Consider the following 14536-nt stretch of genomic DNA (forward strand, 5'->3'; position numbering starts at 1 on the left):
TTCACTGACCGTGCCCTGCCACTTGCCTGTGGTATAATTTTTTTTAAAAAGCTGATATAAAGATATGAAAAGCATTTTGAAAAATGTGAAGCATTAAGTTGATAAAAGTAATAGTTATGAGATACAAATACCTCCTCTCAACCAGGTTAATTGTTTTTATTGATATTAATAACAGAAATTGCATTAAGAAACAAAATAATCACTGGCCAAACCTTTTGAATTTCAAGTATGTTTATGTTAACATACTCATTTTAGACAGCTAGCACCGAGACTATGGTCAAGTGGTTTTTATATGAGAAAGTCATCTATCAGTCAATCCATTATACTTAAGTGTTTTAACATTTATCTCCCACTTTTTGATTTCCAGGGTGAGTTAATACCTCAGATGGAAATTTTTATGGTGTTGACATTTTCCTCTTGAGAATGTATTTGCTGTAATAAAATACAGTGACCTTTTGAAATCAATAAAACCTGTGTGAAAACCAGGACAGTTTTTTCTTTGTGCTCCAGGAGCACACAGCACTACATATTTAAATAAAGTACAAGTACATGACTGCAAATGTTTGTTTCATTACGATTATGTCTTGCCCCATCTTCAAATAACATGAAAAATCGCCTTGAAAATAAACCTTGAATGGATATGATCTTCATAGAAACAGTTTCTTTATTAATTAAACTTCTATTTCACATAGTGCATTGCTTTGATCTCGTAATATTTTTTAAAATGTCCTGAGGGCTTATTTTCAAGGTTTCCAAATTAATTTTTATTTCTTAAAAGCCGTAACATATTCAGAGCTCGATGAATCCCAAAGACAGTATTTTTAAACTCCTGTTAAGTTTATTTTTCTTAGTGTGCTAGTCTACTGCATAATTTTCTTTGCTCTGTGGGTCACATGATTCCTCCCGTCCATAACACACGCACTTAAAATTTTCACTTCCTGATTGAGCCATCAAGATTATGTAAAATGTAAATCAGTCTAAATACCTGTGAGCAGAAATTTTAAGGGAAAAAAATGCTGTTTCATTTTTGTTTCATTATTAATGCCTAAAATATCGGAGTGAGTGTTTGCCTGTTTGTATTAGGAAAGTAAAGACTGTTAGGTTTTTTTTTTTTTTGTCCCTTCCCTTTCAGATTGCATCAGACTTTGCTTTCATTATAAAAATAAAGTACCAAGTAGATAGACCGAAGGAGTGGTGTAGTTGCAGGACTGAAATCAAAATGGTTCCGATTACTGAGAGAGCTGTTCATGTACTTATTCCTTTCATGATCTGCATGGAGAGAGCAGCATCTCTCAAAAGGTAATGATTTGATAGTTCACAGTTGTAAATAGCCATTTAGCCTTTTTGCTGCCTGATATAAATGAAAGTAATTTCTGGCAGACTAGATGACGCTTGTTTTATCATGAATCTTAAAATCCCTGACATTTTCTCAAAGCATTTTTGAAGTTGTCATAGTAACGGCATGATATTTGGAGGGTCTTTTTAGTAGTTCTCTAGCTAGAGTTAATTAATTTTATTAACCCTGGACGTCTTTGTTTTTAATCCTTCTCTGATAAACAAGGGCCGTGATTGCTCAGATATGTATTTCGTGTTCTTTATTTCTTGGTGACTGTAGTTCGAGGACTTGATGTTTTGCAAGTTGTTGTAGGGAAGGAAAGAGGATATTATCAGCTGATTTCAGATAGGTTAAACCTGGGTTTTTAATTCTGTCTTTCTAAAATTGCACCACCGTCGTAGTACCTGAACTTAATTTTCTTTAAAGAGATGGGTCATGGCAGATGTTCACTCAAGTTTTATTGTAACTTACACGGTTGAATTGTGTCACAACTATCCTCATTTTTTCCTTTTTAAAAATTCGACTAGATCAAGAACAAGAAATGAGGAACACAGAAGGGAAATGTCAGACTTTCAAGAGAAAATTATTTCTTTAAAAATGCAGCACTCAGAAACACCTCCAAAATCAGGTTCCACAAAACAAAAAGAAATGGATAAATCTGACTTTACCAAAGTTAAAAATGCAGCAGTGCTCTTTGAAACTCTAAAGTATGCTAAACTAAATTATCCTCTAGGAAAGTTTGTGGGAATTTTTTATTGGGAGAAAGTAGGTCAGGATCTTCTATTAGAAAAAGCTCTGTGGCAGGAATTCTTGCCAATATGGCGATTGGTGAGGAACGAAGCCCTTCTCTCGGGCAGGGAGACAGTCAGGAGAGAGAGTGGTCTGTGCTAAGTGTGGGTGCCGCTGCAGGGGTTTTAAAAAGTACCTGATGTTCGATGCTTTTTGTTTTGTTGTATTAGTGATCAGAAAGATGTGACAGTTACCAAAGGTATCACGTGAGTTCCGGGGGCTTAATGCTAACGCCCGTATCCCTACTGTTGTGAGGAGTGTTTGCTCAGCCAGGGGCAGTTCAAGACAGTCGGGGTGGCAGCGTGTGCAGCCAACAGCAGTAAAGGTGCTAATACACGTCCAGTGATGTCAGGAGTTACGAGACAGCGGTTTCAAAACCCTGCAGTAAACAAGGTCAAAGTGTCCCGTTTTGCTGGAAGAAGGGTTGTTTTTATGAGCTGGACAGCACATGGATGAAGTAATTTTTCAAAACAAACATCAAATTTATATATTGGGTTTTCCTTCCTAATTTCTGGATTTTAAAAAATTAACCAGATGAGATTTAGTAAGGGGTACATTTTTTTTAAGCATAATTAATATACTTTTTTTTCCTGTTGTCTTCTGTTTGTTTTTAAGTGATTCATATAGTTTCCACAGAGGAAATGAAAATACTTCTGATCTAGGATTCTTAAATGTCCTTTTTTGAGAGCAGGCTCAGACCCAGTGCACAACAAATGCCAATCACCATCCCCAGTAAAACACTCCTTCTAATTCTGTACCTTTTGCTCTTATTTAGACCGGCATCTAAGTACAAGAAAGTTAATGGCGCAGAATACTGCTGAGTGCATGGTTCTCGTCCTAATGCATTTTCCAGCCTTGAACCTGAGAATGCCAGAGGCTGGCGTCCCTGGACGCGCGTCTGAGCGGTTATCTGCTGGTGGCCTGGTTCCTGAGCTAACAAGTGGGTGTCCCAGGCGCGCGTGTGCTAACAGCAGCAGCGGTGCCACGTGGCGCCCAGAGGTCACCTCGGTCTGGCCTGGAGATTGCCGGTCCTCCGTGAAGCTTCTGAGATGAACCGTGAACTTGGGGCATCCCGAGGCAGCACAGGCATTCTGGAGTTCCCCCAGCAAACCTGGATGATCGCGTAAACACAGCTTGTAAAGTGAAAGCAGGGGCCTTGAGGAAAGGAATTACCCTCATCTCGTTCCCGACCTGCTTACTGCGCTGGAAAACAAAGTAAGTTTTGTTTGTTTCTTTGTTAGTCAGTCTCTCCTACATGTTTTTTCTTGCTAACGTTATTAAGGACACTCAATATCTGGCAAACACCAAGTTGCTTTTTTTTTTTTTCCTTTCCCCTTCATTGGGAAGTAGGAGATGAAGTTTGTTGAACAGCTAATTGCTTCTTTTATCTTTTCTATCTCTCTTCCTGTATCTAGCCCTCTGGCTGGCGTGTTAGAGATAGTAAGAGACTGAACTTTATCATCAATGAGAAAACAAAGAGTTCTCTTTTTTTCCCTCTGTTTAAATGGTTCAAGAACTTTGCCATTAATTAAATGACAGTGACACAGACAAGGCTGTTTTATGTGGTGCGGCCAGGAGCTCGTCTAATGACGCTGGCCTTACTTGCAGTGGGAAGCAGGGAGGTGCATATATGAGACAGGTGTGAGGCCAGGGGTCTGCATGTGGGCGCTGCAGACACCAGGTGGAAATGGCTCTTGGATGAGAGGCTGTCATTTTAAAACCTGTTAGGAGATGGAAAGGACCTGAGGGATAACAAGTAATTAATAATGTTGAGGAAAAAAAAAAAACAGCAACAGGTTTAATATTAAAATGGGACAAAGACCTAGCCGAACTTTTCCTTCATGTTAGAAAGTTTCATGCCTTGTAGAATTATAGCAAATACGTGTAATAACTTAAAAAAAAATATTTCAGAGGCTTCATCGCCCACACGGAAGATTCTGTGACATCAGCTTAATTCCGACTCTCGGCCCTCATCTTCCGGTTTTGTTTACTTGGTTTTCGGAGCTGCTCCTGTCTCCAGAGATGTTATATGGCTTGATACACTTTTAATACAAAGGTCTGTGCTTCTGCAGATGCACAGCAAATAGAAACGTGGAGTGAGTAGTCTGTGATTTGTGATTAAAATTATCCTTCCTCATAAAATGGACTGCTTTTACCAAGAATTTTCTCCACTTTTCTCAACTGAAAACAGTGTCACTTTGAAGGTAGAAGGGGGTGGCATGAAGGTAGTGTGGTGTTGGAAAGCAGAAATCTGAATCCAGTGTGGAATACTGTGTGAATTTAAACAAGGGCTGCTGTGCCGTAAGGGTTCCAGTTTCATGTCAGAAGGGTGATGGTGGGACTTGAGGTGTCTGTATTTCATATGAAACACTCCAGGCCCCCTGTATGAATGTGTATGAATTATTAATTCAGGAGCCATCTTTAAGTACCTTCTTTCTATAGAGTGTTGTGCTCAGAGCTGTAGTTTTTCACAGTGAAATTTACAGAAATTCAGTTTGTAAATCAAAGATTGAGAACAGTTTGAAACAAGGGCAAATGAGTGGAGCATTACCATCGAAACGGTTTGTTAAAGATGGTGCCAAGTGAGCAGGGCTGTCCCCTTCTGAGCTGCTCCTCCTAATTAAAGGGGAAGGTGGCTGCCATCTGTCTTCTTTCATTCAAGGCAGTAGGGGGCCTGGGGTGGAAGGAAGCAACCCCCCTCTTATTTTTCCCCCACTCTTCTTTATAGGCAGCTTTCTCCCTAGGCAGTGACCCAGAAGGTCATTGATGGTCTGTCTGTCTCAGAATGAATAGTAACATAAGTATGCAAGGCACTTGCGGAAAAAAAAAGTTTATAACATGCATTTATCCATTTACAAGTCTGCTTGAGTTATGTCTGAGAATATTGTAATCCCTGTGTTGATGTCTTTGCCCTTCTTGTTACTAAGGGCACTACTGGTAGAAAAAATGAGGAGTTTTGCTTTTATTGATTTTGTTTTTTCATGAAAAATTTTTTACACTCCACCGGGCATAATCAGAAGATGGCAGCATGTAGCCACCCCGTTAGGATATACAGGAATATTATTCTTATCAAAACCAAAGATACATATATACACACACACCAAATAATTAACATTATATCTCATATATATATGTATATATATATAACTGCAAGGGAAATTGTGGACAAAGATGTTAACAGGTCTTCAAGATGCTGAGTGGTCTGCTGGTCTACTGCAGCAGCTTTCTTGGACCAGTCATTGAAATAAGTCATGTCGGTTATCCTTCAGTTAAGCAAGAAGCCTTTTAAACCTTCCCTCATGAGAATGGGTTATTAGAGCATTTAGTTGTAGTTTGGGGCCATAGCTTTAACTGCTTTTGAGACATTGAGTACATAAAAAGTGATTGAGCCTGGTTGCCTCAGTTTTCACCTCTTTAAATGGAAGAAATGTGTGCTGCTTTTAAAAGTGTTTAAGAGAATATGGAATAATGCTTTCAGTCTTTGATCCAAACTTCATTATAACTGAAAAATTCTAAAATCTGGGTTATTTTTGTTTTCAGTTTTTATATTCTTAAGCCAAGTGTCAACAATTATCTAAAAAGATTTGGTCCTTAATACAGTCTATTAAGCCCCCACCCCCAAGTAGTGGATATGGACTTCCCAGAATATGCTGGTTTCTAGAACTCTTTGTGATGTGGAAATGTATTTCTTTTACCCTAAACAATATGTTTGGAAAGCCCAAATGTGAGAGTCATTGTCTATTAATTTTATTTTGAGGTTTTTTTTTTTTCTCTTTCAAACTCCTCATCAACTTGCAATGAGCTTTCTTGGAAACTAAGATGTGCTTTATGCTGTTGGATCTTGGGAAGAGCAGTGTGTAGATTCTGGAAACACTAACATCAGTTAGTATGATTGGATGATACCTGAAAAGCAGCTCACTTCCAAATCACTGAAGGGTACACAGTGCTGAACTGGCAGGGTTTTTTTTTTTTTGCTTTTTCATGTAATTGGGCCGTTGAACTAGATCCTTCCCTAACTTCTCTTTTTAAAGTTGTGATTTACACTAATTGATTTTTACCCCTCAGTCCTTATTTCAGGGGGACTAAATAAATGAATTAAATGAAGCATCTGTATAAGCTGTGACTGTAAAGTAGTGAAATTAACGTTTTAGCTCACGTGCAAATGGATGCTGCCGCCCTCGAGTACTGTGTTAGCTGGGAAGATTTTAGACTTCTCCTAGAGCGATGCCATCTTTGCCAAGGACACATTTAGAAGTTTTTGTTTGCAATTGCCTTAAGAGCCTCCCACCTTTTTTTTTTTTTTTTATCCACAGTGGTGGGAATTCTCTGGCCTTGGAGAGTAGGAAGGTAGGAAGGAGCCAGCAGTTAGGTCCTATGAAAAACTTTATGATCCAATAACTGATTTGAGTCATTGATTTATGTTAACATTTCCTTAGCCACCAACTACATGCCAGCAGTCAGCACTGCAGATTCAAAAATGGGCATGTCTGGGGCCTGGCCCTCCAGGACATGTTAGTGGGATAAATGACATATAAAGAGGTAACACCACATACTGACAAGTACCATAACAGACAAACCCATGGTACGTGGTGTTGGCAGAGCCAGGTGGGGAGGCATGGGAGAGAGGGAGGAGTTAAAATTTGATTGAAAAATGAAAATTGTTGTGTACATGATTTATAAAGTGGCTTACATAATAGAATTTTGAAAAGGAAGGCCCTGAAAAAAGCCTTCTACTTTAAATATGAGGAAACTTAAATTTACTTCTGAAAGTTTTAAATTTTCAGCTGGTTGAAACCCTTATGAGAAAAAGTGTTCATTGTGTAATAGGCATTAAAAAAAAACAAAAAGAAGTTGTAGCGGTATAAAAGACAAGGTCTAAAAAAGGTTTTGGACTTTGTTAGAATAACTCTGTGTTCCCCAAAGGAGACTTTTGAAGAACGAGTCTTAATATGTTAAAATGGAGTACTTTGACATACTAAATATATCAAAGCATCACATACTGTATTGATTGCTGAGTCTAGCTGTCTAGCATGTGGGAGAGAGTGAACCTGAAGCTTGCCTACATCCTAAGTATATGATGGGAGAGATAAACCTTCCTAATGTCTTTCATGTTTTTTTCCGGAGACAGAATTTCTGTCCCAAAGCCAATAGCTGATCTCCCTGAGGATAAGTTAATTTCAAGAGTTATTTGTGGAGTGTTGCTGTATGCCAGGCACTCACCTAGGAGCCCAGCAGAAGCTTAGCTGACTGCGGCCCCTTGGGGTGCTTTGCATCCTCAGTAGGACTCTGTGGGTGTGCACACTCAGCTGCTGCTGCTTCCTGGGCACCTTTCCTGAGCATAACGGCATGGGCCCTGGCATGATGCTGCCTGTGGAGAGCTTGGAGCTGAGGTTCCACGCACAGATAAACATAGAGGAGAGAGATGAAATGTATAAAAGGAGAGGGATAAATCAAACACCACATGTTTGTAGAAAAGATTTTCTCAGGTTGGGCAATCAAGAAATGCATTATGGATTGAGGAAGCTTTGGCCAGACAGTGAAAGAAAAGTGGTGTTGGATTTGAGAACTGGGGTTGGGAGGGTGGTCCGAGTCCAAGGACACACGAGCAGAGGCATAGATAGGGATGGGAAGAACCGTTGCACCAAGTGGGCAGTGACTCATGTGTTGTTGCCGGGCAACAACAGTGTGTGTGTTAGTGACTAACGGGAAGAGAAGGCAGCAAAGGTCTGTTGAGGCCAGACCCAGGAGGCCAGAGAGGGCTTATGACTAAACGATTTAGACTGAACACTCAAGTCACAGGAGCAGATGAAGAATTTCGATCAGGGGAGTGATCATAGGATCTTCTGGTATCAGTGTGTGGGGTGGCCCAGGCACTGAGAAAACCAGAGTCGGGAAAGCCCAGCAGAGCTCCAGGAGGCAGGAGCAGGGGGCTGAGTGAGGGGGCCTGGCTGGAATGGGTCTGGAGGAGAGGGAGCGGCTGCAGGGAGGAGAATGGAAGCAGAATTACTCCCGGTGTTTTTTTTTAACTCAGGTGCCATTTGTTATTTCCATGTCATCTGCCGAGCCCTTCACGTACATTATCTACTTCAGTATAATCCTATGAGGCTAGTCCTTATTTCCCAGATGAGAAAACTAAGGCTCAGAGATAGGTTTGTCTGAAGCTGTGCGGCCAGTGGGATGTAGAAGAGCACACCCAGGCACCCCTGATTCCACACCTGTTCTTTCTGCTCTACTAGGTTTTGAAGAGAGCAGGTGTGAGAGAGGAGACGATTCTCGTCCACTTTGTACTCAGTCAGGTGTCCATCAGGCGACTGGAGACCTGGAGGAGCTAAATCTCAGGGACAATGTGTAGGAGGGTTGAAGACGAGGCTTTAAGAATCAACTGCGTGCTCGTTTACTCCGCACAGACTTGTGGAGTGTCTTTATGGATCAGCACTGCGTGGCCACAAGAGTACAGCGCTGAATGAGAGAGCCATATACTACTCCACAGAACAGGCTCCTGAGGGGTGTGCTGTGGGGTGGCTGTCAGGTAGGGGGAGTGCAGGTTGGCTATAGAACACCCACCTGAAGGATCTCACCAAGACTGGGGGCCAGGAAAGTCTCTTAAGGAAGAGGTATACTTAGCATGACACTCACGTGCTAAGTCCCAAGATAAAAACTGAGGAAAACACATAATCCAGGCAGGGGAGCGGGGATATATGAAGACCCCTGCGGCAAGAGAAACACGATACATCTGAAGAATTAGAAATGATGTGGGGCCGAAATGGAGAAAACAGGAGATGAGGCCAGCGAGGTGGGCAGTGGTTAGATCTAGGAACGCCCCAGAAGCTCTGCTCAGGGATCTGGTCATCTCGTTAAGGACGTAGGAAAATGTTCATGGATTGTAAGCGCTGGCACACTGATTAGACTCATGTTTCAGAGGGACCATTCTGCCTGCTGCATAGAAAAAGGGAAGCAAATACTGGAAGCAGGAAACTGGCAAGGAGCTCATTGGAGAGAGGACTCTGGATGAAAAGCGCTGGTGATCTGGAAAGAGAAGAGAGACTCTGGTTGGTGTTTACGGATGGCAGACGTATGGAACTTGGGGGTCTGTTGGATGTGGGAGATGAGGGAGAGAGAGGAATAGAAGTCAACATGAAAGTTTCTAACTGGACCACTGGGTTGTTGCTGGTACTTCCCTAGGGGACATGGTGGAAGGATCAGATGTGGGGTTTAAGATGGTTAGGTTTGGTTATCCTAATATTTAATAAAAGGAGCTGAAGGCAAGGGGGTTGGTTAGAGGGACGTCAGAATGTCCTAGTTCAGAAGTGAAGCAGTTCAGGCGACAGGAAGAGGACAAGGGTGTTTGGAGTGGGCGGGCCAAGAGGAGGGCAGACTAGGAGGAGGTTAAGGAGCTGACAGACCTGGCTTCCCTGGTGGCCCAGACGGTAAAGAATCTGCCTGCAATGTGGGAGACCTGAGTTTGATCCCTGGGTTGGGAGGATCCCCTGGAGAAGAGAAAGGCTACCCACTCCAGTATTATTCCCTGGAGAATTCCACGGGCAGAGGAGACTGGTGACTACAGTCCCTGGGGTCACAAAGAGTTGGACACACCTAACATACACAGAGACCTCGATAAGTTTTCATATGAAAGTTGAAGTCACACAGGTTGCCAGCCAGCCTTGGAGTGGAGAGGGTCAGTGTGTAGGTTGGTCACTACCTGTTGAGTATACCTGTTGAGGTTGGGCACTGAGGTGTGTGCATTGAAAGTGTGATTTCCCCAGTCTGTGTGCATCGCGTCAAGAGAGAGAAGAGGAGAGAATGAATGGGACCTAGGGTTCACCTCTGAGAGGAGTTAGGGATGGGAAGAGACCCTGGAGCTTTCAAAGGGAAAAACAGGGAATCTCAGAGTCTTGGGAGGCAGGTGGAGGTCGGTGCACGAGAGAGGAAGTGTTGAGCAATGCCCGGCTAACAGGGCTAAGAGACGAGGACTTGAGGGACCTTGGGATTGCTGAGCACAGAGTCCTGAGTTCCTTAAAGGGAAAGGTTCATGGAGTGATGAGGAGTGAGTGGGAATCAGTTGCTATGGGTAGCAAGCATCACCTACACTTGCAAGAGAGATTATAGCATCTACTAATGAGTCCTACTGTTCTATTTTTTTTTTTTTGAACAATCTTCTAGTAATTCCCAGCTGTGTGTCCTTGGTCAAATTGTTTACCCTTTCTGTGCTTCATTTGTAAAATGAGAACCTGCCTCATGGGGATGCTGTGAGGATTAAATGACTTGTAAAGCAGTGCTTGGCACGTAGTAAATGCCATGTAAGTGATTGCTTAATAAAAGCAAAGTAGGAACCATGTATATCAGCCATCACATGTCGTAGGTACTTTTTCCTGAGTATTCACAATACTTCTTTGTGTAAGTGGCAGCTCCCTGATTCTACAAACAAAACAGAGGCCTGGAAAGTTTTAAGGAACTTATTCCAGGTCACTCTGCTAATGAGTGGTGGAATTGGGGCACAGAGTTCCTTCAACCTGACTTGAAGTTGATAGTCCGCCCACTGGACCGTGCTCTGCCCTTTGGGCTGCTGCATAAAGACTCGGAACCTTCCATGGCCCAAATCTGAGGAGCAGTTTTACATGAAGTATGCTCAGTGCACTCTGCCTAACCCCTACCCTGTTCGTCATCTACCCCGCCCCACTCAGTTGTCTTATCTGTCTGGCCCTTGTAGGTACTGAGTTTGCAGTCTTTGTTCTAAAGGTTTGTCCTTCCTGTGGACTGGAGTGCATTCATTTGAGTCTTCTGTTAAGTTCACATGCCATCTTCCATATCTGCTTTGAAGATTTTCTTCAGACTTAAGAGTTCAGCTCTTAAGTAAAATGGGCACCTCATCTGAATTCTTGAATTTAATCTGATCTCAGAAAGAGAAGTTGTTGCCCATTCTTACAGGCTTTTCCTGCAGCAAAGAACTATCTATCCATCTAGTCTGAAATGATAGTGTGATGGTTGATTTTATGTGTCAACTTGGCTAGTACCCAGGTATTTGGTGAAACACCAGTCTAGAAGGTATAAACATACTTATGAAGGTATTTTTAGCTGATTTTAAATCAGAGATATGGAATAAGGCAAGTTATCCTCCATAAGGTATGTGGGCCTCATCCAATTCGTTCACGGCCTTAAGAGAAAAAGATTGTTGTCCCCCATGGAAGAAGGAATTCTGCCCCCAGGAACTGCCTTCCAGCTCAAGACTGCAGCAGCATCCTTTCTCTGGGTGACCAGCCTGCCCTGCAAATTTTGGATTTATCGACCCCTGACAGCCGAAGCCATTGCCTTAAAATCCAGTCTCTTCATCTCTCCCTCTGTCTCTCTCTGTGTCCACATGCACACTCACACACACACCACATTCTATTGACTCTCCTTTTCTGGAAAACTGTGGCTAATATAGACAGGAAGACATAGAAGTTTAAACTGTTCAGCTGCTGTTGATACTAACAGAAACTGCGTCAGGCCTCTCTAGGCATGCTTGGTGGAGGTGTGTACTGCTTGTTGTGTGGATGAGGAAAGCGAATTCCAGGAGGGATGTGTGCACCCACTGTGATGCAGAAAGAAGATGGGAGAGCCAAGGAGAGAATGATTCCTCGAGTGTGGTTCAGTTGCTCTCTTGCTGTTTGGCTCACATGTTCTTATTAAGCAAGATAATAAAGTTACTGGGTTTCCAGACATAATTACTGCTAACATTTGTGAACTGTTTTCAGGAGGTCAGGTCTATCCTAATTGCTTGACAGGTGTTAATTATTTTAATTCCTACAACTACCCAGTGAGATCAGAACTGATATTCACCCCCCTTTCCAGATTTGAGACACCAGGTCCCAGCGAGCAGCGTGGGCACTGCTGCACAGCCAGTGCGTGCGAGCCGGCGCGGGGCCCAGGCCGCATGGCCCCAGAAGCATGCTCCGCACACATCCATCCCACTGCTCCTTGGCCCGAGAGGTCTTGAACGTCGCCCCCTCATCTGTCCCTGGGGAGCTTCCGTCCAGAACATTCATCTTGGTAGGGGTGCTTTGGTAGGGCTTGCTTTAAAAGAGAAGATGCTGTATGTTAGTTTTCAAGAGGCCTTCCTGTAATACTTCCCTTGCTGCCTCCTTGAGAAACAGAAAACACTCCCATTGTAGGAACACTGTGGGGTAAATTCTTGCCGGGGTATGCTTTTAGCGACTAGACTTTCCTGTCTAGCCTAGGGACACTGGGGGCCACCTGACTGGCCAAAATTCATGCAGAAACGTGAGGAAGCGGTGATGTGGCCTAGCACCTTGTCCAGCAGTTTGGGTTGTGCTCTGCAGACTCTTCGTGTCTGTCCCTTGGTTCTCTGAGGAACTGCCCCTCGTAACTGCCATTTAGCAGGCCTTTGGTGCGTCAGGGATTGTTTTAAGTGTTTCACAAACATGGTCTTGTGGAATCTTCTTCACATTATCATCCCATTTTACATGTAAAGAAAGCAGCGACCCAGGGAGCTCGTGCTTCCGAGGCAGGATTTAAACCTTGTCTAGGGACCCCAGCCAGCCGTGTTCCCTGTCACTCTGCTCGCACCTCCCTGGTGCCTACCATTCCTACCTGCTAGACTGTAAGCTCTGTGAGGGCAGGGACTGTTTCCCCCTGGGTTCACCATCAGACTTCAGTATCTACCAGGTGCAGGGCCTGACACACAGGAGGTGCTTATCACATTGATGTTGAGTGATCAGCGGACTCGTCCTGTTCTTTGGGATCACTCCCCAATACCCATGGCGCCAGGGGCGGGGCAGGGAGAGCACCGACCTACTGAGGGTAGCTTGGACACACGTGGGTTTAGCCCTTGGGCACCTGTTCCAGGGTGTTTTCTCCTTCAGATGAACCTCTCAACCTGCGCCCAGTCAGTCCTACATGACTCCGTGAGTAACTCTCCTTCCCAAAAGAAGTCTGCACAGTACTGTGTACATCGCTGTCATGATCTGTCAGGATCTCCACCTTTCACAGCTGGTGTGCCACAGTGGTCTAGGACACCATTTAAGTAAGACTGGTGCTTTTAAGGGGTCATCAGTTGTGTGTTTTTAAAACATTCCTTAAACTCTCTGCTTCTTCCGTTATCCCACATTCCTCTTTGTCTCTTTCTCTGTGTCTTTCTCTCACACTTTCTTGGTCTTACACACACATATCCCTTAATTTGTCACCTACATGTCTCATAAACATCTCCTGTCTTTTTTTAGTGAAACACGTGGTATACATGGAAGACCACTTTGTAAAATGAAACTGTGTGATTTATATTTTGTCTCTTTTTCCTTAAACTTCCTCTCCTTTGATCCATAAATGAAAGCTAGATATTGTATTCAGTAACCTTTAAGCTAATTTTTCCTTTTGGACATAGTAAGTTATGATGGCACTGACTGAAAAATTACTGTAAATGTAAGAAGTCTTAGAATTTACATCCAACTCTAGGCCATGCAAGAAATGCAGATTCACAGCCTTCTCTGTGCCAGACTTCACGTCCTCTTAGCTTTGGAAAGCGTCAAAGCTGGGCAGTGTGTGTTTGGGAATGACCAGTCAAAACAGTGAGACAGATAAGCAAGAATCTAATTTTCAAAAATTTAAGTGTTGGGGAGGAAGCATGCTTCAAAACAGATTATAGTCTTATCTCATGGGAGGTCTAAAATTAATAAATGCATTTGAGAGATGTTCCCTCTCAGCGTTCTTAAGCTCAGTTATTTTGCTGGCATTCCTCCTTTTGAACCTCTATTCTGAATTGTTTACTTTTTTTTTTTCCAGTAAGGAGGAAGAAAAAGTTCTTCTTAAAAATTCATTAGAAATTAATTTTAATCTCAGCATTTAGTATTCTTTACAATATGATGATAAAGACTGGTTTGAAAGGGCAGTGCTTGGTCTGATCAGCCATGGAAAAGGAGGACAGGCCATGGTCCTGGCCAGTGCATCTTCGCCATGATGGATTCATTGTAATTCTTTCATTCCCTTCCTTGCTAAGCCCAGTGGCTTCTGTTACAACATGTGGCAACTTCTCCCTTGGAGACTGACTCAGTCCAAGTTGCCATAATATTTAGGACCAGCTACAAAGACATTTCTTCCCCTAAACCCATGCCAAATCTAAGTCAAACTGTCTTCTCCTCCCTGGCCATTCAAATAGATTCAGCTCCTGTTTGAAAAGCCCAAGAAATGCACAGGCCTCTTTTTGTTTCCTTGCCTGTTCAAACAGATAAATAAAGAAGGCGTATCATACCGGGTGCTGCTTTGAGCTTGGTCACTTCCTTCTGAAACGGACTCTTACATGTGTTTTAAGAATTGCAACTTAGATGCTCTAAAAAATAAGAAATCCTGTATGTCCTAAGCTTGTCTACAGTAAATCACTGCTGTCAGTGCTGATGGAGGAAAGAAGAGGAACTCTAAAACCAC

The 14536-nt window shown here is 42.8% G+C and overlaps 1 long non-coding RNA gene across 40 annotated transcripts in view; it reads left to right on the forward strand.

Moving 5' to 3' along the window:
- Positions 1-14536, forward strand: part of LOC147373796 (uncharacterized) — a 208402-nt gene that overhangs the window by 149276 nt on the left and 44590 nt on the right. For 39 of the 40 annotated variants that reach the window (XR_015162114.1, XR_015162119.1, XR_015162100.1 and 36 more), the window contains one exon: positions 2901-3340. This is a non-coding gene — a long non-coding RNA (uncharacterized LOC147373796). Of the gene's footprint in view, positions 1-1109; positions 1300-2900; positions 3341-14536 lie in introns of those variants that run through there. The other variant, XR_015162133.1, reaches the window with a different exon arrangement.

This window comes from Bos grunniens, chromosome 4 (genome assembly GCF_055505025.1).
Source record: "Bos grunniens cultivar Pamir isolate PY7600 chromosome 4, Bosgru_T2T1.0, whole genome shotgun sequence".
Classification (NCBI taxonomy): domain Eukaryota; kingdom Metazoa; phylum Chordata; class Mammalia; order Artiodactyla; family Bovidae; genus Bos; species Bos grunniens.